This window comes from Passer domesticus (assembly GCF_036417665.1).
Source record: "Passer domesticus isolate bPasDom1 chromosome 8 unlocalized genomic scaffold, bPasDom1.hap1 SUPER_8_unloc_1, whole genome shotgun sequence".
NCBI lineage: Eukaryota > Metazoa > Chordata > Aves > Passeriformes > Passeridae > Passer > Passer domesticus.
In genome coordinates this window covers 706,936-733,873 of record NW_026989900.1, presented here as the reverse complement: position 1 = coordinate 733,873, position 26,938 = coordinate 706,936, and the positions used below count along the sequence as shown (strand labels likewise).

General features: G+C 50.1%; 1 protein-coding gene and 4 long non-coding RNA genes across 5 annotated transcripts in view; 4 read left to right on the top strand and 1 right to left on the bottom strand.

The window, feature by feature from the left end:
- Positions 1–26,938, bottom strand: part of LOC135291580 (zinc finger protein 883-like) — a gene marked incomplete at its 3' end in the record, with an annotated part of 107,037 nt that overhangs the window by 35,220 nt on the left and 44,879 nt on the right. The gene's annotated exons all lie outside the window — the stretch shown is intronic.
- LOC135291603 (uncharacterized) lies at positions 9,065–9,957 on the top strand. Its single transcript, XR_010354371.1, has 3 exons — positions 9,065–9,211; positions 9,324–9,507; positions 9,825–9,957. It is a non-coding gene; the product is annotated as an uncharacterized LOC135291603 (long non-coding RNA).
- On the top strand, positions 12,353–13,336 carry LOC135291612 (uncharacterized). The gene is made up of 3 exons (XR_010354379.1): positions 12,353–12,490; positions 12,602–12,785; positions 13,102–13,336. It is a non-coding gene; the product is annotated as an uncharacterized LOC135291612 (long non-coding RNA).
- LOC135291604 (uncharacterized) lies at positions 15,608–16,549 on the top strand. The gene is made up of 3 exons (XR_010354372.1): positions 15,608–15,745; positions 15,858–16,041; positions 16,358–16,549. It is a non-coding gene; the product is annotated as an uncharacterized LOC135291604 (long non-coding RNA).
- Positions 22,088–23,102, top strand: LOC135291611 (uncharacterized). Its single transcript, XR_010354378.1, has 3 exons — positions 22,088–22,241; positions 22,354–22,537; positions 22,855–23,102. It is a non-coding gene; the product is annotated as an uncharacterized LOC135291611 (long non-coding RNA).

Below are 26,938 nucleotides of genomic sequence, written 5' to 3'. Positions count from 1 at the left end.
TGGGCTGTGAGCAGAGGCTGAGGGAGCTGGGCTTGTCCAGCCTGGAGCAGGGAAGGCTGAGGGGCTCTTCATCCCAGCCTGGCAGTGCCAGCCAGGAACTAATGGAGAACACAGAGCCAGGCTCTTCACCGGGGGGCCTGGTGGGAGACAAAAGCCAGTGGGTGGAAGGGGAAAGAGGGGAGATCAGCCAGGACAGGAGGAGATGAAATGAATCAGGCTGGTTTCAGCATTTCCTCAACCCCAAAAGCAGCCTGACGTTCCTTCTCCATCCACCACTGACAGCTTTGCAAATCAGGAATTCTTCGAGCTGTTTTGTCCCCACTCCAGGACAAGCATCCTGATACAAGAATTAATTGTGTTTATATCTATCACAGAACCACGTTTCTCTAAAATTATTTTTAATATGGAAATCACTTGTGGATGGTGGACTCATCAGACTCTGCTGGGACGTTGCACATAGCTCAGGGAAGAGTGTCATTGTCATTAAATCGTGTCCTGTTCAACTATGGTCTGTTGTCCATGAAGAGAAACTTTCTGTGCCTCTGAGTCTCACCAGTTCCTGACCCCCAAAGGACACAAACCTGATGAGTTCTGGTTCCCACTCCAGTGGTGCCACTTGAACCTCCCTCCATAGGCAGAGCAGAGTTCCCTTGTCCCACAAAGTCCCTGGCAATGCAGGGATGAAGGAAACAGGACAGGCTGTGGGGATCAGGGGCACAGCATGGCCAGGGATTTGGGGTGGTGTGAGCTCAGGGCAGGACCCGGCCCTTGGCCTTGGTGAACCTCATCCAATTGTCCTTGGCCCATGGCTCCAGCCTGTCCAGATCCCTCTGTAGAGCTTCTCGCCCTCCAGCACAGCCACACTCACACCCAGCTTGGGCTCACCTGGGAACTGACTGAGGGTGCCCTCGATGGCCTTGTCCAGATCAGCAATAAAGAGATTGAACTGACCTGGCCCCAATTCTGAGCCCTGGGAACACCCCTGGATGGGACTCCATTCCTCAGCTGCGCTGAGTGCCAGGGGTTGGATGAGGGAAATGGTGGGGAGGGGGTAGGGACAAAGTCTGATTTATTGTCAGCCATGAAGGGTCTCGATTTTCATATCTGTTCAGATTGCATTAGGATGTGCTGGGGGTCAGTATAACCTGGGGAGTGCTGATATCAATCTATAAACAGGAAAAGAAAACTTAACAGGACAAAACATTTCCCCCTTCATTGTTTTCAATTTAGTTTATTCGCTTTGAATATAGCCCTGAAATCTGCATAATCAACCACAGAAGAATTGAAACTTAGATGATTCTCAGAGTCTTTTCTTGGTTGGGTGTTTTGAACAAATATTTATGAGTTTTGCCACTGAATTCCTGCACTGAAGAACTGAAGAAAGAAGAGGCTTCAGGTGCAGTAAAATTCATCAGGAACCCCCAAGTGGCTGAGGATCCATCCCATTCAGAGCAGCAATGAACAGAAATGGGCACAGCTTTGTGGCTGCCCCAGCTTTGGGATGGGCCCTGGGCCTGGAGCAGGAGCAGCTCTTGAGGGCCCCAAGGCCGGGGCTCTTGTGCTGCCCTGGGCACATGGGATGACAGCAGGGGCTGCAGAGCTCTCAGCACCTGAGCCAGAGGGGAGCAGGGCAGGCAGGGAGCCTCCTTTGGCCTTGGCCCAGCACCTTCCCCCATGGCTGGGGCTGAGTCCTGTGTGAGCTGCAGCTGCTGCTGTGCCCTTGGCAGGGGCTGAGGCCGTGGGGCCAGTGGCCAGAGCAGCCTAGGCTGAGCAGAGCTGTGGGGCCAGAGCCGGCTGGGCTGGGCTGGGGAGAGGCCCTTGGTGCTGCCCAGAGCTCAGGGCAGCTGGCAGAGCTTGCAGGGAGCTGGGCTGGGCTCAGAGAGCCTGCCCCAGAAACCATCCATGTCTATCTCAGCCTGGCTGAGCGTGCAGGGGCAGGACTCAGGCCAGGCCGTGTGGGGCAGGGCCAGCGTCTGTGCAAGGCATTGAAAAGAGGCAAGTGCCCCAGAGAGGAGGCTGCTCTGTGCCCTTGGGGGCATGGACAGAGCAGGGAGGGGACCCAGGACATTTGTCACCGCCAGCCTCTATGCCCAGCCCTTGGCAGCCCTGGCTGCTGAGCCCAGCTTTGCCCTGGGCTGAGTTTGGCTGTGGCCCAGCTCCATCCTCCTGCGGGGCTCAGGGCCTGTTCCCAGCCATGTCCAACCCTGGCCGGCCTCTCTGCTGGCCCAGAGGCCGGCAGAGCCCGGGGCAGGGCTGTCTGTGCAGGCCCACAGGTGCCAGGGGCTCTGCAGGAGCTGGCAGAGGCTGCCCAGCAGGGAGGCCATGGGGCACAGACCCCCAAGGCTGCTGTGGGCAGCACAGCACAGTGGCCGTTCCCAGCCGCAATGCTCCTGGCCTGGGCTGGGCCTGCACAGGGGCTGGGCCACCATGGCTGGGCCAGCACAGGGCCACCAAGGGGCCACGCAGCCGCTGCTGGGGCTGACAGCAAGGCCAGGCACACACAAGCAATTGCTGAGCATGGCCTGCGCTGGCCAGGGCTGACTGTGCCACAGGCAGAGCTCAGCTGCCCTTGGGGGCTGCAGGAACAGTCAGGAGCCCAAAGAGCCTCCATGGCTGTACTGGAGACCAAGGCTGGAGCAGGGAAATGCAGGGCTGCTGCAGGATGGGGAGGGCATGGAATTCCAGCACACACCTCAGCTCTCTGATGATCCCAGCACCATGCTGGGCTCTGTTTCACACTGGGGCAGAGCAGATGTTGATGGGACAGGAGCCCTGCGGGGCTCTAAGGGACCTGCAGCTTGCAAGGTGCTCTGCTCTCCCTCAGGTGCTCTCAGAGATCCAATCCCAGCTGGGCACCTCAGGGCACAAGTGGCACTGCCTGTTCATGGGCACACAGCTGATGTCTGCCTGGAAAGGGGCACAGGTTTTAACACTTGTTACTTTCATAATAAACAAGTGAATCTTTATTATCTGGGTCACTTGAGTGCTTTTAAGAAATGGCAAAGTATTCCCACCAGGAGCAGATATTTCCTGGATCTTCTGGATTCTTCAACTGATGGCAGGAGAAGAAATTCTGATCTTCCCCTCTACATGAGCCACCAATATTCAGTCTAATATTTCATGACCCCATCCTTCAGGTGTTTGCAGCTCTCCTGTTAAAATGGCCTTGTCTAAGGACATCTCTTCATTAGGGCAGCTGGATCTATGTCCTTCCCCTTGCTCCCAGGTTATTTCCTGCAGCTGTTCTCAGGTCATTCCAATGTGTATCCCAGGCTTCATGCTTTGAGCTTCAGGGACTTGCCCAATTTCTCTGAAGTTTAAATACCTCTCTAGTCAGCATCTTAGTTGTAGTTTTATCTTTTCTATCACCTCTTCTTAAGTCTCTGTCTAAAATCCTTCCTGTATGGCAATCCCTTGTGGATGGTGGACATGTCAGATGTTGCTGGGATGTCTCAATGAGCTGAGGGAAGGGGTTTGATATTTCTTAAATTTTATCATGTTCACATTTTTTATATTGGCCATGAAGAGAAACCCTTCAGTGCCTCTGAGTCTCACTAGTTCCTGGTCTCTCAAAGGGCACAAACCTGATGAGTTGTGGTTCCCACTCCAGTGGCTGCACTTGGACCTCCCTCCATAGCCAGAGCAGAGCTCCCTTGTCCCAGAAAGTGCCTGGCAAAGGAGGGATGAAGGAAACAGGACAGGCTGTGGGGATCAGGGCCAGGGCAGAGCCAGGAAGAATAATGAATTTTGCATTTGATGGAGCTGTGCCTTCTCTTGGCTTTGTTGGCTGACAAGAAATGAACATCCCTCTGTGTCTCAGGCATCTCCTTCTCCAAGGAAAGCAGGTGGGACTTGGAGCCAAGGAGCTGAAAGCTGCAGGTGCAGCCTGGGCTGGAGGGAGCTGAGATTTGCACAAGGCTGCTCTGAGTGCCAGGGCTTGGATGGGGGAAATGGTGGGGTGGGGGTAGGGACAGAGTCTGATTGATTGTCAGCTATGAAGGGTGTTGGCTATATCTATTCATATCTATTCAAACTGCATGAGGAGGTACTTGGATTCAGTGCCAATTGGAGATTGCACATATCAATTTATGATCAGGAAAAAAAAAAATAGGACCTAAAAAATGTTTTCTCACTCTCTTTGTAAATATTCATTCAATTATACATTCACTTTGAATACACTTATGAAATGTGTTGAATTAACCACACAAGATTTGAAAGCTAAAATCAAATTATTCCCAAAGGCTTGGCTTGTTAAGGTGTTCTGAATGTTAATGAGCCCTGGAACACTGAATTCCTGCACTGAAGAGCTGAAGGCTGAACAAGCCTCTGGAGCAGTGAAATCCAGCAGCAGCCTCCAAGTTGCTGAGGATGTCAGCAGCCCCCACTGAGGCCACCCCTGCCCAGAGACCGTGGGGGAATGGGCAGACAAGGAGAGCGTCCCTGGGGCTGGGCCAGCAGAACTCAGAGGCAGCAGCAGCTCCAGCTGGGCAATGGAGTGTGGAATGTGGCTGGGAAAGCCCTGCCTGGGCTGTGCCAAGCAGGACAGACAAGCCCTGACTCCCATCCACTAAAAAACTCTCTCAAGGAGACTTTTAATAGGAATTACAATTGTTTGTGTCCTCTGAGTTGGAGGCACTGGAGAAATACCAGTACAAGAGATTCTCGGGAGCTCAAATTAATAAAATAGCCTTTACTGGGAACTTTATAAAATCAGAGAAACTATGGCAAAAGGTTTAATATGACATTCAATCAACAAAAAAAACACTTCTCAAAGCATTAACTTTTCCCATTCAATTATACAAACTCTAAGACTGTTCAATTTAACGTTGCTCAAAATTTGAAAGAGGAGGGAATTCAAAGAAGACACAGAGTGAGAAAGACGAAAAAGATACAGAGAGGCACAAACACAGAGCTATCAACTCCTGAATTCCAGCAGCGTTCAGATGGAAATGCCAAGAGGAGGTAGGGTCAGGATGTGTGCTCACCTTGTGGTCAGCCTTCAATACCCCTTGATCTTCCTGGGCCCTTCCCCCAGGTGGGACTTGGGCTCATTTGGTCACTCAGGAGCTGGGCTGGGGCTCCAGAAGTGGCTGTGGAGCATTGCCTGTGCTGTGCCAGGGACTGGCAGACACTGCTGGGCTGGGATAGAGGCTCTGGGGGGATTGGGGTTGCAGGGCAGGGCAGTGCTGGGGTTCCAGGGCAGGGCAAGGCTGGACCTGCCCCTTCCTCCCCCACACACAAGATGTTTCCAGCCAACAATCTCCTCCAGTCTGTCACAGTAGGGAATGTTGGAGGTGAAACATCAATTTTGGCAATGATCACCTGGCTGAGAAGGACAATTCTTTTCCACAGAATTGAAAGCCACAGTTCTTGTTTCATTTCTGGTTTGGTTGCCTGGGTTTGGTTTGATTTTGTTGTTGCTTTTTTTCCTTGCTGTGCCTGCAGTGTCCAGTCAGGAGCAGAGTGACTCTTGCCAAGGAACTTTGCGGTGCAGTTGCTTAATATTAAATCTGGTTTTTGCTGATCCCTTGCTGGGGATTTTTCAGCGCTCTCAAGCCCTCGTTCATAGCAGCGTGAAGGAGCCCTGGCCCAGGCTCTGGCCCTGGGGGACACGGGGATGCTGCCGGGGGGTCCCTGTCCCCCTGTCCCACCCCCCAGGGCCTCGGCCTCCTGTCCCTGTGTCAGGCTCTGGGGTCGATCTCGTGGAACATCCTCTGGGGCAGGCTGTGGTCCCCGGGGGACGGGAGTCTCTTGAGAGTCTCTTGTATCATGTGGTGGAAACCCAGAAAAATAATGGTCAGGAAAAGCCTGGTTTATTGGGAACATTCCTGCATAGCAGACAAGATATAGCCTTGTGCAAATGATTCCATGCAGCATTCACATGTCTAATATATTCTTTTCATCTTCCTGGGGAAGCAGAGTTGCTTTATTTACTCCAAGCAAGATTTTCTCCCTCCTCCCTGGCAAAGAACAAGCTCCCATCCTGGCAGTGCTCAGGGGTTTACTTAAGGCTTATCACACCCACACTAAGGAGAGTGGAGCAGGTTAATTTATCACTTGTTCCAATGACTGACTTGCCCAGCTGCCAGGTTCAAGAGCCCCAGAGTGCCTCAGGTTGTACAGGATCTCAGAAGGAAAAGCTCCATTGAATTCAGCTGCTGCCACACTGGCCCTCTTTGCCTGTCAAACACATTCAGCTGCTCTTGCTCTGCCCTGTCAAAATCCCCCATAAAATACAAGTGAAAATCCCTCCCCACCTGTGAGAAAACACAGTTGGGTTCTGCTCAGGGCATTTCAAATTACGTGGGGTAGTTGTGACCTCCCCTTGCAAAGGCAGCATGTCAGGAAAACCAAAAGTTTCTTTTCAGGGACTCACCAGACTCAGGACACCTTCCGCTAGATCAGGTTGCTCCAAGCCACATCCAACGTGGCCTTGAACACTTCCAAGGGTAACACAACCACAGCTTCTCTGGAACCTGTTTTGCTCCTCCCAGGTCTAAAATCGCACCCAACTTAGCAGCCTCAGAGATAGATTTCTATTCAATAGCTGCATTTTTCTAGGAAAGAAACATGGCAAACCTTGTTTGCATCTGACTTGGCAAAATCAACACAAGCTCTGAAGAAAGGGCTGCGGCCCACTTTTCTTCCTTTTCCCCATTTGGTGGAATATTTTCATTCTGTTGTTGTTTGGAGCAGTATTTTAATCGATCTGGCTGAGGCTGCTGAAAATAGTACAGCAAGTTACCTGTGTGAGAGGTGTAAAACTGAGCTCTTGCACATCCAGTGTTTCTGTTGTTGGAAGTCTTCAATCCCACCTCTCGCTGGGATGAAATAGGTGCTACTCATCCAATTTCTAAAGTATCACGCATCGACCTGACACTATTTGAAGACTTAAAAAGAAAGCACCAATTTAAACAAACCTCTGATCCCCTCCATTTCCTCTGTTCCACAGTTGATGACAGAAGACAGGAGAGAAAGATTGTTTTGGGAACAATGTTTTCAGGGCTCTAAAAACAATATCAAACCTGCTCTGCCACACTCTCAGCTGTTACAGCCCCAAAAACCACCGGTTGTCTTTGCTCACAGAGTCACAATTGTGATGGGATTTCTACCACACCACGGGACAGCCAATTTTTGTGGGTTTTTTTTTTTTTTTCCTGGGAATAACTAGAGCACTTCTGGGTAGCAAGGCAAACATGTGCCTCTTCTAATGGTCCTTGAAAGTGGATGTGTGAAATGAGGCAGACAAAGCCAAAGGCCAGCTGAACCTGGGATCTCTGAATGGGTCTTGACATTCTTCCCAGGAAGATGAGTGGCAATCACTGTGGTGCCAGGGAAAGGGCATCTGCTGGCAATGTGGTCTAGAAAATATGCTTTCTGCTCCTCTCAGAGCCAAAATTCCTACCCATTTCTTCAAAGTCCTTCTTAGATAAGGACCATGTTCAGATGAGTGACAGTGAAGCAAAATGGCAAGCCAGGAATACATTGCCCTGCACACAACATCCTCCATTCCCATGGATGGTTTCTCACTGGCACACAGGAGGAAGGAAGGAAGGAACACAAATGCATCATTGTATATCAAGTCATACATGTTGAGGGATGAACAGATCTCAACAGGGATATGGAAACCCCCCCTGAAAAGCCGTTCAGAGAAATCCTGAGCTGTTTTGTGGTCCTAGGCATGAAGATGCTCAGGGTCTTCCACAGATGTTCAGCAGGCAGTAGGATTGCGGCTGAATTTCACTCTGCAAATGCCAGTGGCTCAGCTGAGAGCTCTGGGAGTGACTGACACTGCACTGAGAGGGGCCACAGTCCTGCAAGGGGCTTTCATCAGGAGCAAACAGCAGCCTGGAGGGTGGGCAATGCTGGATCTGTACCACTGCGTGCTCATCCTTCACCTGAATGTGGAGCTGCCCCCAAAGTTGCCATGGATCACTTTTTCTTTTTCTCCTCTTGGGTATATTTTGGAGCAGCTGTTCTATGTGGCTTTTGATGGTGATCCTGTGGGAAGCAGCCATTTGCCTGCTGTGCTATCCTCACAACTAGTACTAACTCTTCATTTCCTTTGGTTTTATTTGGGGTTCTTTTATCTATTTGTTTGATTGGTTTACTGCATGGGTTTGTTTGTTTGTTTGTTTGGGTTTTTGTCTGATTTGGCTTGAGTTTTTTGTTTGCTTTTTCATAAATGACTGGTGAAGTTGGCGAAGCCAAACTCAAGATAATGTAAACCAGGATCAGCTTTTCAGAAATTCCTTTTGGCTGGGTTTAGCTGCATCCCCTAGGCTCAGGATCACCAGTATATTTTCAGGTTTTGCTCTGCGTATCAGCCTCCCCAGACTCCGCTTGGTGTTTCACAAATGGAGAAGACAATGGACATTGTGCCAAGCTTCCTTTCAAACTGAAAAACCTGGGGCAGCATGACAGAAAAGAAGAAAAAATAAATCACCAGTTAGAACAGAACCAGTGTCCCACCATCTTCCTCTCCACTGTTATTAATTGTGTACATTTAGAGGCAAACCAGTGTCTAAAGCTTGCATCTCTCAGTTCCTGATGCTATTTGCTACCCTGCATCCTTGACTGGCCATGATATGACAGACTGCTGGGCAAGTGGGGCTGGGGATGCTCAGCCTGGAGAGAGGAGACACTGGGAGGCCTCACTGTGGCTCTGCAGGACTGGAAGGGTCCCGCAGGAAAGAAGGGGACAGAGTGTTCAGCAGGGCCTGTGCTGACAGGACAAGGGGGGATGGCTTTCAACTGCAGCAGGTTGATTGAAGCTGCATCTAAGGAAGCTGCTCTTTTCCACTGGGGGTGGTGGGGCACTGGCCCAGGCTGTGCACAGAGGCTGTGCATGCCCCATCCTTGGCAACAGGGCCCTGAGCAGCACGCTCTGGGGGAAGACTGCTCAGCTGGGAACAAGATGTTGTTCTTCAGGCTCCCTTGCAAGCCCAACCGTTCAGGGACTCCATCATTCCATGGTCTCCAGTGTCCACTTCAGATGGAGCCTGGGAACTGTGATGTCACAGCCCACGCTCCAGCTGGAACGTCCAGCGCCCAGCAAAGGGCACAACCCAACCCTTGGCCGCTGTGTTTGCATGCTCTTCACCCTGCTCCTGCCCACTCTGCTTGTCAGCTTTCCTCAGTCCTGAAAGATCCTTAGTGCCTGGATTTTGTCATCCAGCCCTGCAGGATGCTCCCATTTGTCCTGAGGAAGGTATGGTGCCATTCCATGGAGGTGGACACTCCCCACCTGCCCGGGTGGGCAGGAGCTCTGTGGGGATGGAGTGGGACAGGGAGCCCACTCTGAGGTTTTGCTACCTCTGCAGGCTGTCCCAGATGGAGAAGAGGAGATGGAGGTGGATATAGAGATTGATAGAGAGGAGGACATGGAGACGGAGGGAGAAGACACTGGGGAGGAGGAGATGGAGGTGGAGGTGGAGGTGACGGTGGAAGAAGAGATGGATGTGGATATGGAAGAGTCCATTGAGGACATGGACATTGATTAAAAAGGTGAGGAAGAGGCCATGATCTTGGCATGAAGAGCAATGCCAGCAGCAGGACAGGCAGAGTGGGTCGCCTGCTGCCAGGCTGGGGCTGGGCTGGGTGCTCCCTGCTCAGGGACATTGTACACAGGGCACTGGATTCTGTTGGCCATCCACAGCCTGTCCTGTGCCTGCTTTGCTCCACACAAGCTCCGTCCCAGACCCAGCCAGGCTCAATTCTGGTAGCAGAGTCCTGCTGCTGGGCCAGTGTCTGCCAGCCAGGGGGCACATGCAAGAGCCCTCTGTGCCTGACTGGAGTGACCGTGGCATTTGCTTTTCTTCCAGGTGCGATGGACATCATGGAGTGAGATGCCACCTTTTTGTATATACGTTTTACACTTTGATATTGACTTTAGGATGTAGGTTTTAGGGCTTTTTGTCTTCTGTAAATACATTTCATATATTTTTTGTTAGATAGGTTTTTATGTATATATGTTCTATCGATTGTTGTTGTTACAAATATTCTTACAATGTAAATATGTTCCGTTTTTTTGCTGCTGTTCTTCTGTAATAAACAAATATTATTTTTCACACCCCAGTTCTCCTTGCATTTGCTTCAGGCACAGGCAGCATATTGCCAAGTTGTGGTTTCCACTTGCTCCAGGTTCCCAGGGCTGGAGGTCACAAGTAGATGGAGGGATAAAAATCCACAATTAAGAGTGTCCATGACACCCAGAGCCAAAAGAAGCCCAGGGCATCAGGAAAGAGGGAAGCACGTGCTCCAAACAACAGCAGAAATGAAGTGAGAGCTCTGGAGGGAACAAAAGAAAGAGGAAGCCTGAAGAAAGGAAAAAACGTCTCCCCACAAGGTATTTTGCTTTTTTTCATTGAGAGTCTCTTCTATCATGTGGTGGAAACCCAGAAAGATGAAGGTCAGGAGAAGCATGGTTTATTGGGAACATTGCTGCATAGTAGACAATCCTTGTGCAAATCACCCCATGCAGCACTCACATGTTTAATTGCTTCTCTTCCTGGGGAAGCAGAGTTGCTTTATTTACTCCAAGCAAGATTTTCTCCCTCCTCCCTGGCAAAGAACAAGCTCCCATCCTGGCAAGCGCTCGCTGCTTTCCTTAACACTCATCACACCCATGCTAAGGAGAGTGGAGCAGGTTAATTTATCACTTCCTGCAAGTTCTAAGTCCTTCTTAGATAAGGACCATGTTCAGATGAGTGACAGTGAAGCAAAATGGCAAGCCAGGAATCAATTTGCCTGCACACAACTTCCTCCATTCCCATGGATGGTTTCTCACTGGCACACAGGAGGAAGGAAAGGAACACAAATGCATCATTGTACATCAAGTCATACATGTTGAAGGATGAGCAGATCTCACGGGGATATGGAAACCCCCCCTGAAAAGCAGTTCAGAGAAATCCTGAGCTTTTTTGTGGTCCTAGGCATGAAGATGCTCAGGGTCTTCCACAGATGCTCAGCAGGCAGCAGGATTGCGGCTGGATGTCACTCTGCAAATGCCAGTGGCTCAGCTGAGAGCTCTGGCAGTGACTGACACTGCACTGAGAGGGGCCACAGTCCTGCAAGGGGCTTTCATCAGGAGCAAACAGCAGCCTGGAGGGTGGGCAATGCTGGATCTGTACCACTGCGTGCTCATCCTTCACCTGAATGTGGTGCTGCCCCCAAAGTTGCCATGGATCACTTTTTCTTTTTCTCCTCTTGGGTATATTTTGGAGCAGCTGTTCTATGTGGCTTTTGATGGTGATCCTGTGGCAAGCAGCCATTTGCCTGCTGTGCTATCCTTGCAACTAATAATATCTCTTCATTTCCTTTGGTTTTATTTGGGGTTTTTTATCTATTTGTTTGATTGGTTTGCTTCATGGGTTTGTTTGTTTGTTTGTTTGTTTGTTTGTTTGATTGATTGATTTGGGTTTTTGTCTGATTTGGTTTGAGTTTTTTGTTTGCTTTTTCATAAATGACTGGTGAAGTTGGCAAAGCCAAACTCAAGATAATGTAAACCAGGATCAGCTTTCCAGAAATTCCTTTTGGCTGGGTTTAGCTGCATCCCCCAGGCTCAGGATCACTAGTATATTTTCAGGTTTTGCTCTGCATATCAGCCTGCCCAGACTCCGCTTGGTCTTTCACAAATGGAGAAGACAATGGACATTTTGACAAGCTTCCTTTCAAACAGAAAAATCTGGGTCAGCATGATAGAAAAGAAGAAAAAATAAATCACCAGTTAGAACAGAACCAGTGTCCCACCATCTTCCCCTCCACTGTTATTAATTGTGTACATTTAGAGGCAAACCTGGGTCTAAAGCTTGCATCTCTCAGTTCCTGATGCTATTTGCTACCCTTCAGCCTTGACTCGCCCTGATGTGACTGACTGCTGGGCAAGTGGGTCTGGGAATGCTCAGCCTGGAGAGAGGAGACACTGGGAGGCCTCACTGTGGCTGTGCAGGACTGGAAGGGTCCCGCAGGAAAGAAGGGGACAGAGTGTTCAGCAGGGCCTGTGCTGACAGGACAAGGGGGGATGGCTTTCAACTGCAGCAGGTTGATTGAAGCTGCATCTAAGGAAGCTGCTCTTTCCCACTGAGGGTGGTGGGGCACTGGCCCAGGCTGTGCACAGAGGCTGTGCATGCCCCATTCTTGGCAACAAGGCTCTGAGCAGCACGCTCTGGGGGAAGACTGCTCAGCTGGGAACAAGATGTTGTTCTTCAGGCTCCCTTGCAAGCCCAACCGTTCAGGGACTCCATCATTCCATGGTCTCCAGTGTCCACTTCAGATGGAGCCTGGGAACTGTGATGTCACAGCCCACGCTCCAGCTGGAACGTCCAGCGCCCAGCAAAGGGCACAACACAACCCTTGGCCGTTGTGTTCGTATGCTCTTCACCCTGCTCCTGCCCACTCTGCTTGTCACCTTTCCTCAGTCCTGAAAGATCCTTAGTGCCTGGATTTTGTCATCCAGCCTTGCAGGATGCTCCCATTTGTCCTGAGGAAGGTATGGTGCCATTCCATGGAGGTGGACACCCCCACCTGCCCGGGTGGGCTGGAGCTCTGTGGCGATGGAGTGGGACAGGGAGCCCACTCTGAGGTTTTGCTGCCTCTGCAGGCTGTCCCAGATGGAGAAGAGGAGATGGAGGTGGATATAGAGATTGATAGAGAGGAGGACATGGAGACGGAGGGAGCAGACACTGGGGAGGAGGAGGTGGAGGTGGAGGTGGAGGTGACGGTGGAAGAAGAGATGGATGTGGATATGGAAGAGTCCATTGAGGACATGGACATTGATTAAAAAGGTGAGGAAGAGGCCATGATCTTGGCATGAAGAGCAGTGACAGCAGCAGGACAGGCAGAGTGGGTCTCCTGCTGCCAGGCTGGGGCTGGGCTGGGTGCTCCCTGCTCAGGGACATTGTACCCAGGGCACTGGATTCTGGTGGCCATCCACAGCCTGTCCTGTGCCTGCTTGCTCCACACAAGCTCCATGCCAGACCCAGCCAGGCTCAGTTCTGGTAGCAGAGTCCTGCTGCTGGGCCAGCATGTGCCAGCCTGGGGGCCCATGCAAGAGCCCTCTGTGCCTGACTGGAGTGACCGTGGCATTTGCTTTTCTTCCAGGTGCAATGGACATCATGGAGGGAGATGCCACCTTTGTCTACATACGTTTTACACTTTGATGCTGTCTTTAGGATATTAGTTTTAGGGCTTTTTGTCTTCTGTAAATACGTTTCATATATTTTTTGTTAGATAGGTTTTTCTGTATATATGTTCTATCGATTGTTGTTGTTACAAATATTCTTGCAATGTAAATCTATTCTGTATTTTTGCTGCTGTTCTTCTCTAATAAACAAATTTTATTTTTCACGCCCCAGTTCTCCTTGCATTTGCTTCAGGCACAGGCAGCATATTGCCAAGGTGTAGTTTCCACTTGCTCCAGGTTCCCAGGGCTGGAGGTCAGAAGTAGATGAAGGGGAAAAAATCCACAATTAAGAGTGTCCATGACACCCAGAGCCAAAAGAAGCCCAGGGAAGCACGTGCTCCAAACCACAGCAGAAATGTAGTGAGAGCTCTGGAGGGAACAAAAGAAAGAGGAAGCCTGAAGAAAGGAAAAAACGTCTCCCCACAAGTTGCTTTGCTTTTTTTTCATTGATTGTCTCTTCTATCATGTGGTGGAAACCCAGAAAAATGAAGGTCAGGAGAAGCATGGTTTATTGGGAACATTCCTGCATTGTAGACAATCCTTGTGCAAATCATCCCATGCAGCACTCACATGTTTAATTGCTTCTCTTCCTGGGGAAGCAGAGTTGCTTTATTTACTCCAAGCAAGATTTTCTCCCTCCTTCCTGGCAAAGAACAGGCTCCCATCCTGGCAAGCGCTCGCTGCTTTCCTTAACACTCATCACACCCATGCTAAGGAGAGTGGAGCAGGTTAATTTATCACTTGTTGCAAGTTCTAAGTCCTTCTTAGATAAGGACCATGTTCAGATGAGTGACAGTGAAGCAAAATGGCAAGCCAGGAATACATTGCCCTGCACACAACTTCCTCCATTCCCATGGATGGTTTCTCACTGGCACACAGGAGGAAGGAAAGGAACACAAATGCATCATTGTACATCAAGTCATACATGTTGAAGGATGAGCAGATCTCACGGGGATATGGAAACCCCCCCTGAAAAGCCGTTCAGAGAAATCCTGAGCTGTTTTGTGGTCCTAGGCATGAAGATGCTCAGGATCTTCCACAGATGCTCAGCAGGCAGCAGGATTGCGGCTGGATGTCACTCTGCAAATGCCAGTGGCTCAGCTGAGAGCTCTGGCAGTGACTGACACTGCACTGAGAGGGGCCACAGTCCTGCAAGGGGCTTTCATCAGGAGCAAACAGCAGCCTGGAGGGTGGGCAATGCTGGATCTGTACCACTGCGTGCTCATCCTTCACCTGAATGTGGAGCTGCCCCCAAAGTTGCCATGCATCACTTTTTCCTTTTCTCCTCTTGGGTATATTTTGGAGCAGCTGTTCTATGTGGCTTTTGATGGTGATCCTGTGGCAAGCAGCCATTTGCCTGCTGTGCTATCCTTGCAACTAATACTATCTCTTCATTTCCTTTGGTTTTATTTGGGGTTTTTTATCTATTTGTTTGATTGGTTTGCTGCATGGGTTTGTTTGTTTGTTTGTTTGTTTGATTGATTTGGGTTTTTGTCTGATTTGGTTTGAGTTTTTTGTTTGCTTTTTCATAAATGACTGGTGAAGTTGGCAAAGCCAAACACAAGATAATGTAAACCAGGATCAGCTTTCCAGAAATTCCTTTTGGCTGGGTTTAGCTGCATCCCCCAGGCTCAGGATCACTAGTATATTTTCAGGTTTTGCTCTGCATATCAGCCTGCCCAGACTCCACTTGGTGTTTCACAAATGGAGAAGACAATGGACATTGTGCCGAGCTTCCTTTCAAACTGAAAAACCTGGGTCAGCATGACAGAAAAGAAGAAAAAGCAAATAAATCACCAGTTAGAACAGAACCAGTGTCCCACCATCTTCCCCTCCACTGTTATTAATTGTGTACATTTAGAGGCAAACCTGGGTCTAAAGCTTGCATCTCTCAGTTCCTGATGCTATTTGCTACCCTTCAGCCTTGACTGGCCCTGATGTGACTGAGTGCTGGGCAAGTGGGGCTGGGGATGCTCAGCCTGGAGAGAGGAGACACTGGGCGGCCTCACTGTGGCTCTGCAGGACTGGAAGGGTCCTGCAGGAAAGAAGGGGACAGAGTGTTCAGCAGGGCCTGTGCTGACAGGACAAGGGGGGATGGCTTTCAACTGCAGCAGGTTGATTGAAGCTGCATCTAAGGAAGCTGCTCTTTTCCACTGGGGCTGGTGGGGCACTGGCCCAGGCTGTGCACAGAGGCTGTGCATGCCCCATCCTTGGGAACAGGGCCCTGAGCAGCACGCTCTGGGGAAAGACTGCTCAGCTGGGAACAAGATGTTGTTCTTCAGGCTCCCTTGCAAGCCAAACCGTTCAGGGACTCCATCATTCCATGGTCTCCAGTGTCCACTTCAGATGGAGCCTGGGAACTGTGATGTCACAGCCCACGCTACAGCTGGAACGTCCAGCGCCCAGCAAAGGGCACAACACAACCCTTGGCCGCTGTGTTTGCATGCTCTTCACCCTGCTCCTGCCCACTCTGCTTGTCAGCTTTCCTCAGTCCTGAAAGATCCTTAGTGCCTGGATTTTGTCATCCAGCCCTGCAGGATGCTCCCATTTGTCCTGAGGAAGGTATGGTGCCATTCCATGGAGGTGGACACTCCCCACCTGCCCGGGTGGGCTGGAGCTCTGTGGGGATGGAGTGGGACAGGGAGCCCACTCTGAGGTTTTGCTGCCTCTGCAGGCTGTCCCAGATGGAGAAGAGGAGATGGAGGTGGATATAGAGATTGATAGAGAGGAGGACATGGAGACGGAGGGAGCAGACACTGGGGAGGAGGAGGTGGAGGTGGAGGTGGAGGTGACGGTGGAAGAAGAGATGGATGTGGATATGGAAGAGTCCATTGAGGACATGGACATTGATTAAAAAGGTGAGGAAGAGGCCATGATCTTGGCATGAAGAGCAGTGACAGCAGCAGGACAGGCAGAGTGGGTCTCCTGCTGCCAGGCTGGGGCTGGGCTGGGTGCTCCCTGCTCAGGGACATTGTACCCAGGGCACTGGATTCTGGTGGCCATCCACAGCCTGTCCTGTGCCTGCTTGCTCCACACAAGCTCCATGCCAGACCCAGCCAGGCTCAGTTCTGGTAGCAGAGTCCTGCTGCTGGGCCAGCATGTGCCAGCCTGGGGGCCCATGCAAGAGCCCTCTGTGCCTGACTGGAGTGACCGTGGCATTTGCTTTTCTTCCAGGTGCAATGGACATCATGGAGGGAGATGCCACCTTTGTCTACATACGTTTTACACTTTGATGCTGTCTTTAGGATATTAGTTTTAGGGCTTTTTGTCTTCTGTAAATACGTTTCATATATTTTTTGTTAGATAGGTTTTTCTGTATATATGTTCTATCGATTGTTGTTGTTACAAATATTCTTGCAATGTAAATCTATTCTGTATTTTTGCTGCTGTTCTTCTCTAATAAACAAATTTTATTTTTCACGCCCCAGTTCTCCTTGCATTTGCTTCAGGCACAGGCAGCATATTGCCAAGGTGTAGTTTCCACTTGCTCCAGGTTCCCAGGGCTGGAGGTCAGAAGTAGATGAAGGGGAAAAAATCCACAATTAAGAGTGTCCATGACACCCAGAGCCAAAAGAAGCCCAGGGAAGCACGTGCTCCAAACCACAGCAGAAATGTAGTGAGAGCTCTGGAGGGAACAAAAGAAAGAGGAAGCCTGAAGAAAGGAAAAAACGTCTCCCCACAAGTTGCTTTGCTTTTTTTTCATTGATTGTCTCTTCTATCATGTGGTGGAAACCCAGAAAAATGAAGGTCAGGAGAAGCATGGTTTATTGGGAACATTCCTGCATTGTAGACAATCCTTGTGCAAATCATCCCATGCAGCACTCACATGTTTAATTGCTTCTCTTCCTGGGGAAGCAGAGTTGCTTTATTTACTCCAAGCAAGATTTTCTCCCTCCTTCCTGGCAAAGAACAGGCTCCCATCCTGGCAAGCGCTCGCTGCTTTCCTTAACACTCATCACACCCATGCTAAGGAGAGTGGAGCAGGTTAATTTATCACTTGTTGCAAGTTCTAAGTCCTTCTTAGATAAGGACCATGTTCAGATGAGTGACAGTGAAGCAAAATGGCAAGCCAGGAATACATTGCCCTGCACACAACTTCCTCCATTCCCATGGATGGTTTCTCACTGGCACACAGGAGGAAGGAAAGGAACACAAATGCATCATTGTACATCAAGTCATACATGTTGAAGGATGAGCAGATCTCACGGGGATATGGAAACCCCCCCTGAAAAGCCGTTCAGAGAAATCCTGAGCTGTTTTGTGGTCCTAGGCATGAAGATGCTCAGGATCTTCCACAGATGCTCAGCAGGCAGCAGGATTGCGGCTGGATGTCACTCTGCAAATGCCAGTGGCTCAGCTGAGAGCTCTGGCAGTGACTGACACTGCACTGAGAGGGGCCACAGTCCTGCAAGGGGCTTTCATCAGGAGCAAACAGCAGCCTGGACGGTGGGCAATGCTGGATCTGTACCACTGCGTGCTCATCCTTCACCTGAATGTGGAGCTGCCCCCAAAGTTGCCATGCATCACTTTTTCCTTTTCTCCTCTTGGGTATATTTTGGAGCAGCTGTTCTATGTGGCTTTTGATGGTGATCCTGTGGCAAGCAGCCATTTGCCTGCTGTGCTATCCTTGCAACTAATACTATCTCTTCATTTCCTTTGGTTTTATTTGGGGTTTTTTATCTATTTGTTTGATTGGTTTGCTGCATGGGTTTGTTTGTTTGTTTGTTTGTTTGATTGATTTGGGTTTTTGTCTGATTTGGTTTGAGTTTTTTGTTTGCTTTTTCATAAATGACTGGTGAAGTTGGCAAAGCCAAACACAAGATAATGTAAACCAGGATCAGCTTTCCAGAAATTCCTTTTGGCTGGGTTTAGCTGCATCCCCCAGGCTCAGGATCACTAGTATATTTTCAGGTTTTGCTCTGCATATCAGCCTGCCCAGACTCCACTTGGTGTTTCACAAATGGAGAAGACAATGGACATTGTGCCGAGCTTCCTTTCAAACTGAAAAACCTGGGTCAGCATGACAGAAAAGAAGAAAAAGCAAATAAATCACCAGTTAGAACAGAACCAGTGTCCCACCATCTTCCCCTCCACTGTTATTAATTGTGTACATTTAGAGGCAAACCTGGGTCTAAAGCTTGCATCTCTCAGTTCCTGATGCTATTTGCTACCCTTCAGCCTTGACTCGCCCTGATGTGACTGAGTGCTGGGCAAGTGGGGCTGGGGATGCTCAGCCTGGAGAGAGGAGACACTGGGCGGCCTCACTGTGGCTCTGCAGGACTGGAAGGGTCCTGCAGGAAAGAAGGGGACAGAGTGTTCAGCAGGGCCTGTGCTGACAGGACAAGGGGGGATGGCTTTCAACTGCAGCAGGTTGATTGAAGCTGCATCTAAGGAAGCTGCTCTTTTCCACTGGGGCTGGTGGGGCACTGGCCCAGGCTGTGCACAGAGGCTGTGCATGCCCCATCCTTGGGAACAGGGCCCTGAGCAGCACGCTCTGGGGAAAGACTGCTCAGCTGGGAACAAGATGTTGTTCTTCAGGCTCCCTTGCAAGCCAAACCGTTCAGGGACTCCATCATTCCATGGTCTCCAGTGTCCACTTCAGATGGAGCCTGGGAACTGTGATGTCACAGCCCACGCTACAGCTGGAACGTCCAGCGCCCAGCAAAGGGCACAACACAACCCTTGGCCGCTGTGTTTGCATGCTCTTCACCCTGCTCCTGCCCACTCTGCTTGTCAGCTTTCCTCAGTCCTGAAAGATCCTTAGTGCCTGGATTTTGTCATCCAGCCCTGCAGGATGCTCCCATTTGTCCTGAGGAAGGTATGGTGCCATTCCATGGAGGTGGACACTCCCCACCTGCCCGGGTGGGCTGGAGCTCTGTGGGGATGGAGTGGGACAGGGAGCCCACTCTGAGGTTTTGCTGCCTCTGCAGGCTGTCCCAGATGGAGAAGAGGAGATGGAGGTGGATATAGAGATTGATAGAGAGGAGGACATGGAGACGGAGGGAGCAGACACTGGGGAGGAGGAGGTGGAGGTGGAGGTGGAGGTGACGGTGGAAGAAGAGATGGATGTGGATATGGAAGAGTCCATTGAGGACATGGACATTGATTAAAAAGGTGAGGAAGAGGCCATGATCTTGGCATGAAGAGCAGTGACAGCAGCAGGACAGGCAGAGTGGGTCTCCTGCTGCCAGGCTGGGGCTGGGCTGGGTGCTCCCTGCTCAGGGACATTGTACCCAGTGCACTGGATTCTGGTGGCCATCCACAGCCTGTCCTGTGCCTGCTTTGCTCCACACAAGCTCCGTCCCAGACCCAGCCAGGCTCAGTTCTGGTAGCAGAGTCCTGCTGCTGGGCCAGCATGTGCCAACCTGGGGGCACATGCAAGAGCCCTCTGTGCCTGACTGGAGTGACCGTGGCATTTGCTTTTCTTCCAGGTGCGATGGACATCATGGAGGGAGATGCCACCTTTTTCTACATACGTTTTACACTTTGATGTTGTCTTTAGGATATTAGTTTTAGGGCTTTTTGTCTTCTGTAAATACGTTTCATATATTTTTTGTTAGATAGGTTTTTCTGTATATATGTTCTATCGATTGTTGTTGTTACAAATATTCTTGCAATGTAAATCTATTCTGTATTTTTGCTGCTGTTCTTCTCTAATAAACAAATTTTATTTTTCACACCCCAGTTCTCCTTGCATTTGCTTCAGGCACAGGCAGCATATTGCCAAGGTGTAGTTTCCACTTGCTCCAGGTTCCCAGGGCTGGAGGTCAGAAGTAGATGAAGGGGAAAAAATCCACAATTAAGAGTGTCCATGACACCCAGAGCCAAAAGAAGCCCAGGGAAGCACGTGCTCCAAACCACAGCAGAAATGTAGTGAGAGCTCTGGAGGGAACAAAAGAAAGAGGAAGCCTGAAGAAAGGAAAAAACGTCTCCCCACAAGTTGCTTTGCTTTTTTTTCATTGATTGTCTCTTCTATCATGTGGTGGAAACCCAGAAAAATGAAGGTCAGGAGAAGCATGGTTTATTGGGAACATTCCTGCATTGTAGACAATCCTTGTGCAAATCATCCCATGCAGCACTCACATGTTTAATTGCTTCTCTTCCTGGGGAAGCAGAGTTGCTTTATTTACTCCAAGCAAGATTTTCTCCCTCCTTCCTGGCAAAGAACAGGCTCCCATCCTGGCAAGCGCTCGCTGCTTTCCTTAACACTCATCACACCCATGCTAAGGAGAGTGGAGCAGGTTAATTTATCACTTGTTGCAAGTTCTAAGTCCTTCTTAGATAAGGACCATGTTCAGATGAGTGACAGTGAAGCAAAATGGCAAGCCAGGAATACATTGCCCTGCACACAACTTCCTCCATTCCCATGGATGGTTTCTCACTGGCACACAGGAGGAAGGAAAGGAACACAAATGCATCATTGTACATCAAGTCATACATGTTGAAGGATGAGCAGATCTCACGGGGATATGGAAACCCCCCCTGAAAAGCCGTTCAGAGAAATCCTGAGCTGTTTTGTGGTCCTAGGCATGAAGATGCTCAGGATCTTCCACAGATGCTCAGCAGGCAGCAGGATTGCGGCTGGATGTCACTCTGCAAATGCCAGTGGCTCAGCTGAGAGCTCTGGCAGTGACTGACACTGCACTGAGAGGGGCCACAGTCCTGCAAGGGGCTTTCATCAGGAGCAAACAGCAGCCTGGACGGTGGGCAATGCTGGATCTGTACCACTGCGTGCTCATCCTTCACCTGAATGTGGAGCTGCCCCCAAAGTTGCCATGCATCACTTTTTCCTTTTCTCCTCTTGGGTATATTTTGGAGCAGCTGTTCTATGTGGCTTTTGATGGTGATCCTGTGGCAAGCAGCCATTTGCCTGCTGTGCTATCCTTGCAACTAATACTATCTCTTCATTTCCTTTGGTTTTATTTGGGGTTTTTTATCTATTTGTTTGATTGGTTTGCTGCATGGGTTTGTTTGTTTGATTGATTTGGGTTTTTGTCTGATTTGGTTTGAGTTTTTTGTTTGCTTTTTCATAAATGACTGGTGAAGTTGCCAAAGCCAAACTCAAGATAATGTAAACCAGGATCAGCTTTCCAGAAATTCCTTTTGGCTGGGTTTAGCTGCATCCCCCAGGCTCAGGATCACTAGTATATTTTCAGGTTTTGCTCTGCATATCAGCCTGCCCAGACTCCGCTTGGTGTTTCACAAATGGAGAAGACAATGGACATTGTGCCAAGCTTCCTTTCAAACAGAAAAATCTGGGTCAGCATGACAGAAAAGAAGAAAAATAAATCACCAGTTAGAACAGAACCAGTGTCCCACCATCTTCCCCTCCACTGTTATTAATTTTGTACATTTAGAGGCAAACCTGGATCTAAAGCTTGCATCTCTCAATTCCTGTTGCTATTTGCTACCCTGCAGCCTTGACTGGCCCTGATGTGACTGACTGCTGGGCAAGTGGGGCTGGGGATGCTCAGCCTGGAGAGAGGAGACACTGGGAGGCCTCCCTGTGGCTGTGCAGGACTGGAAGGGTCCTGCAGGAAAGAAGGGGACAGAGTGTTCAGCAGGGCCTGTGCTGACAGGACAAGGGGGGATGGCTTTCAACTGCAGCAGGTTGATTGAAGCTGCATCTAAGGAAGCTGCTCTTTCCCACTGGGGGTGGTGGGGCACTGGCCCAGGCTGTGCACAGAGGCTGTGCATGCCCCATCCTTGGCAACAGGGCCCTGAGCAGCACGCTCTGGGGGAAGACTGCTCAGCTGGGAACAAGATGTTGTTCTTCAGGCTCCCTTGCAAGCCCAACCGTTCAGGGACTCCATCATTCCATGGTCTCCACTGTCCACTTCAGATGGAGCCTGGGAACTGTGATGGCACAGCCCACACTCCAGCTGGAACGTCCAGCGCCCAGCAAAGGGCACAACACAAGCCTTGGCCGCTGTGTTTGCACGCTCTTCACCCTGCTCCTGCCCACTCTGCTTGTCACCTTTCCTCAGTCCTGAAAGATTCTTAGTGCCTGGATTTTGTCATCCAGCCCTGCAGGATGCTCCCATTTGTCCTGAGGAAGGTATGGTGCCATTCCATGGAGGTGGACACTCCCCACCTGCCCGGGTGGGCTGGAGCTCTGTGGGGATGGAGTGGGACAGGGAGCCCAATCTGAGGTTTTGCTGCCTCTGCAGGCTGTCCCAGATGGAGAAGAGGAGATGGAGGTGGATATAGAGATTGATAGAGAGGAGGACATGGAGACGGAGGGAGAAGACACTGGGGAGGAGGAGATGGAGGTGGAGGTGGAGGTGACGGTGGAAGAAGAGATGGATGTGGATATGGAAGAGTCCATTGAGGACATGGACATTGATTAAAAAGGTGAGGAAGAGGCCATGATCTTGGCATGAAGAGCAATGCCAGCAGCAGGACAGGCAGAGTGGGTCTCCTGCTGCCAGGCTGGGGCTGGGCTGGGTGCTCCCTGCTCAGGGACATTGTACCCAGGGCACTGGATTCTGGTGGCCATCCGCAGCCTGTCCTGTGCCTGCTTTGCTCCACACAAGCTCCATGCCAGACCCAGCCCGGCTCAGTTCTGGTAGCAGAGTCCTGCTGCTGGGCCAGTGTCTGCCAGCCTGGGGGCACATGCAAGTGCCCTCTGTGCCTGACTGGAGTGACCGTGGCATTTGCTTTTCTTCCAGGTGCAAAGGACATCATGGACAGAGATGCCACCTTTTTGTACATATGTTTTACACTTTGGTGTTGTCATTAGGATATAGGTTTTAGGGCTTTTTGTCTTCTGTAAATATGTTTCATATATTTTTTGTTAGATAGGTTTTTCTGTATATATGTTCTATCGATTGTTATTGTTACAAATATTCTTACAATGTAAATATGTTCTCTATTTTTGCTGCTGTTCTTCTGTAATAAACAAATTTTATTTTTCACACCCCAGTTCTCTTTGCATTTGCTTCAGGCACAGGCAGCATTTTGCAAAGTTGTGCTTTCCACTTGCTCCATGTTCCCAGGGCTGGAGGTCCCTGGCACAGCCACCCCAGGAGTGGGGGTCCCTGTGCACAGAGGGGTTCCCCTGACAGAGGTGAGCCTCTCCTTGCAGTTTCTCTGGACACACTTGGGAGCTGTAGGGGCAAAGCCCAGCGTGCCCTGGCTCATGGATCCCATGTTGGAGCAGGGCTGAGCCTCTGTGCTCCTGCAGAGCCTCAGCCATGGCTCTTCCCTGGGCAGCCCCAGGGCTAAGGAGGGAGCACTGGGCTGTGGGCAAGCCCTGCTCCTGGGCACCCTGAGGGGCTGGAGCCAGCCTGGAGGGAGCCTCAGCCCTACATGGACCAAGATTTCCTTTGGAAACCCCCTCTCTCCCCAGACTCTGCTGAGCACAACAAGAATTGATCCTCCTAGCTCAAGGTGTGAAGTTAATTGGCACAAATTTGTCCCTTGCACTTTCTAGCACAGCAAATGTCAGTGCTCGTAATCCCTGTTCTGCACACTCTGCTCAGGCAGCAAAACATGTGAACCTGAGGGAACATCTGGAATTAGCACCAACCTGCAGAGAGCTCCAGGGGGAGAACCTACCCGCAAGCATCCAGAGAAATACTTGACACTGACAGTCTGTGGCAGAGCTGAAACTAAAATATTTTAATGCCAAGAGAGAGGATTATTTTATTGCTGAATTCATTCTCCAAGAACAAGAATGGAAGCTTTTGGTCTCCTCACCTGCCATAGATGTGTATTGTCAAGGTTTGCCTCTGGGTTATGACTGATTTTGATGAATCTGTTCAGAACTCTGATGCTGTTCCTGGCTAAGGTGCAGAGATGATATTTCAGAGCCAGATGAACTCAGCACATCTCGTGCAATGCAGAATTTCCAGAACCAGACATTCAGGCCATGCAAACTGATACTTTTTCATCTCTGTGCAAAGATCAGTAGTAGGACATCACTGATGTACCACACACTTCTCAGATGCTCCACTGACCAGCTTCCCCATGGCATTGCTCCTGGCACAACGTTAAAGCCAGGCAGTCACACATATTCTCTTCCTCTGACTCCTGCAGGGATGACAACATCAAAGAACAGAAAAGAGATATAATGATCAGGGATTTTCATTGTGTGAGCTCTGCATTCCCCAGGCTCTTGCAAAGGGGAATGTTCATCGGGCAAAGGACACGAGAAGGAGCCTCAAATTGTCCAAAATCTCAATAAAAATAGTATTTCCTATGGAACCCTTCACCAAAGCTGGTCACACTTCAGGCCTTTTATGCACCCATTTCCTGATGTGCATCTCCCTGTGGGGTGTTCCCACTGCTCCAGGGACCCAGCACAAACCTTATAGCCTGTCTTGGTTTGAAAAGACAGGAGCCTGTGAAGGAAGGCAAAAGCCTCCTGTGAAATGGAGAAGGTAAACCCCCTCCCTCCGAATTATCACAACTTCAGAATTAAAAAAAGGCTCTCAGGCAAAGATATGGGAAACGGGAATAACAGTTCTTTACTGGAAGAAAAAAAACCAACTAAGTAACAATGTAATTTAACACAAGCAAAACAACCACTGGCAGAGTGAGAAAAACCTGGCACCCTGAGAAGTCAGGGTGCTGATAGCAGTCCAGCCAGATGGTGGCTGCTCCTCCTGGAGCGGCGATCTGCAGAAGGGTGTAGATCCCTTCCGAAAATGCGGCGAAGGAGTAGCTGGGCCTCGGTTCCTGATTCCTCTCGGAAATCCAGCGAAGAAGGCTGTCTGTGGTCTCAGAAATGCTTGTTTTATGGTGGCAGGGATGCTTGGCTCCTCCCTCTGGGTGGAGCATTTCTCAATGGGATGATGTAACTAATTTTACTAGCCACAGTGAGTAATTCAATAGGCCATTAGCAGGACATTGTCTTCCTGGCAGTGTCATTGTTCCTGAAAGAGATAAGAAAAAACTGCCTAACCCCCAACAGATGGCAAAATAGAATACATGCTTATTTTACAAGCTAGGACATTATCCACCCCTTATTCTATTTCCATCTGTGTCACAATGAAATCTTATACTCAGTTTTCACTTAAGACCAGGTTTCCCTGTGGTACACAACGGGTTTCCCCATCTTTCTGCATTACCCACCAAGTGTAACCAGGTCCTTGAGCAAAAACAATCCCACGGATGGGTTTGTCTCTGCCTGAGGTGGGATTAATCCAGACAACTTTCCTTAAAATACCCTTTATATGTACCACAGGGACTTTATCTCCATCTATTGTGTGCAAGGGTTCAGACTGGGCAGGGCCAGCTCGATTGATGGACCCTCGGGTGTTGACCATCCAGGTTGCTTTTGCTAGGTTATTTTCCCAGTTTCTAAATGTTCCCCTACCAAGTGCCTTCAGGGTAGTCTTAAGGAGTCCGTTGCACCGTTCAACTTTGCCAGCAGCTGGAGCATGATAGGGGATATGATATATCCATTCGATACCATGTTCTCTGGCCCAGGTGTTGATAAGGCCGTTCTTGAAATGGGTGCCGTTGTCAGATTCAATCCTTTCAGGTGTGCCATGTCTCCATAGGACTTGCTTTTCCAGGCCTAAGATGGTGTTCCGGGCAGTGGCATGAGGTACAGGGTAGGTCTCTAGCCATCCAGTGGTGGCTTCCACCATGGTCAGCACGTAGTGCTTGCCTTGGCGTGTCTGGGGCAGTGTGATGTAGTCAATCTGCCAGGTCTCCTCATACTTGTACTTGGACCACCGCCCCCCATACCACAGGGGCTTCACCCGCTTGGCCTGTTTGATGGCAGCACGTCTCACAGTCGTGGATAACCTGAGAAATACTGTCCATGGTTAGATCCACCCCTCGGTCTCGTGCCCACTTGTAGGTGGCATCTCTGCCCTGATGACCCGAGGCATCGTGAGCCCATCGAGCCAGGAACAACTCCCCCTTATGGTGCCAATCTAAGTCTATCTTTGACACTTCTATTCTCGCTGCCTGATCTACCTGCTTGTTGTTTCGGTGTTCCTCATTAGCCCGACTTTTGGGGACATGGGCATCTACATGACGGACTTTCACCGTTAGTTTCTCCACCCGAGAGGCAATGTCTTTCCATATATCAGCAGCCCAGATTGGTTTTCCTTTACGTTGCCAGTTGGCTTTTCTCCACCTTCCCAGCCAGCCCCATAGAGCATTGGCTACCATCCATGAATCAGTATAAAGGTAGAGCTTTGGCCACCTCTCCCTTTCAGCAATGTCCAGGGCCAGCTGAACGGCCTTGAGTTCAGCAAGTTGGCTCGATCCACCTTCTCCTTCGGTAGCTTGTGCAACCTGTCGTGTGGGGCTCCATACGGCTGCTTTCCACTTCCGGTTCATCCCTACGATGCGACAAGAACCGTCAGTGAAAAGAGCGTAGCGTGTTTCCTCTGCTGGTAGTTGGTTATAGGGTGGAGCTTCTTCAGCTCTTGTCGCTTGTACCTGCTCCTCATCGTCAGTGAGACTAAAGTTTTCACCTTCTGGCCAGTTCGTAATTATCTCTAAAATCTCAGGGCGATTCAGGTTTCCAATACAGGCGCGCTGGGTGATGAGGGCAATCCATTTGCTCCATGTGGCGTCGGTGGCGTGGTGGGTAGTAGGAACCTTTCCTTTGAACATCCACCCCAGCACTGGTAGTCGGGGTGCCAGGAGGAGTTGTGCTTCCGTGCCAATCACCTCCGAGGCGGCTTGAACTCCTTCATAGGCTGCCAAAATTTCCTTCTCTGTAGGAGTGTAGCTGGCTTCAGACCCTCTATAGCTTCAACTCCAGAATCCTAATGGTCGGCCTCGAGT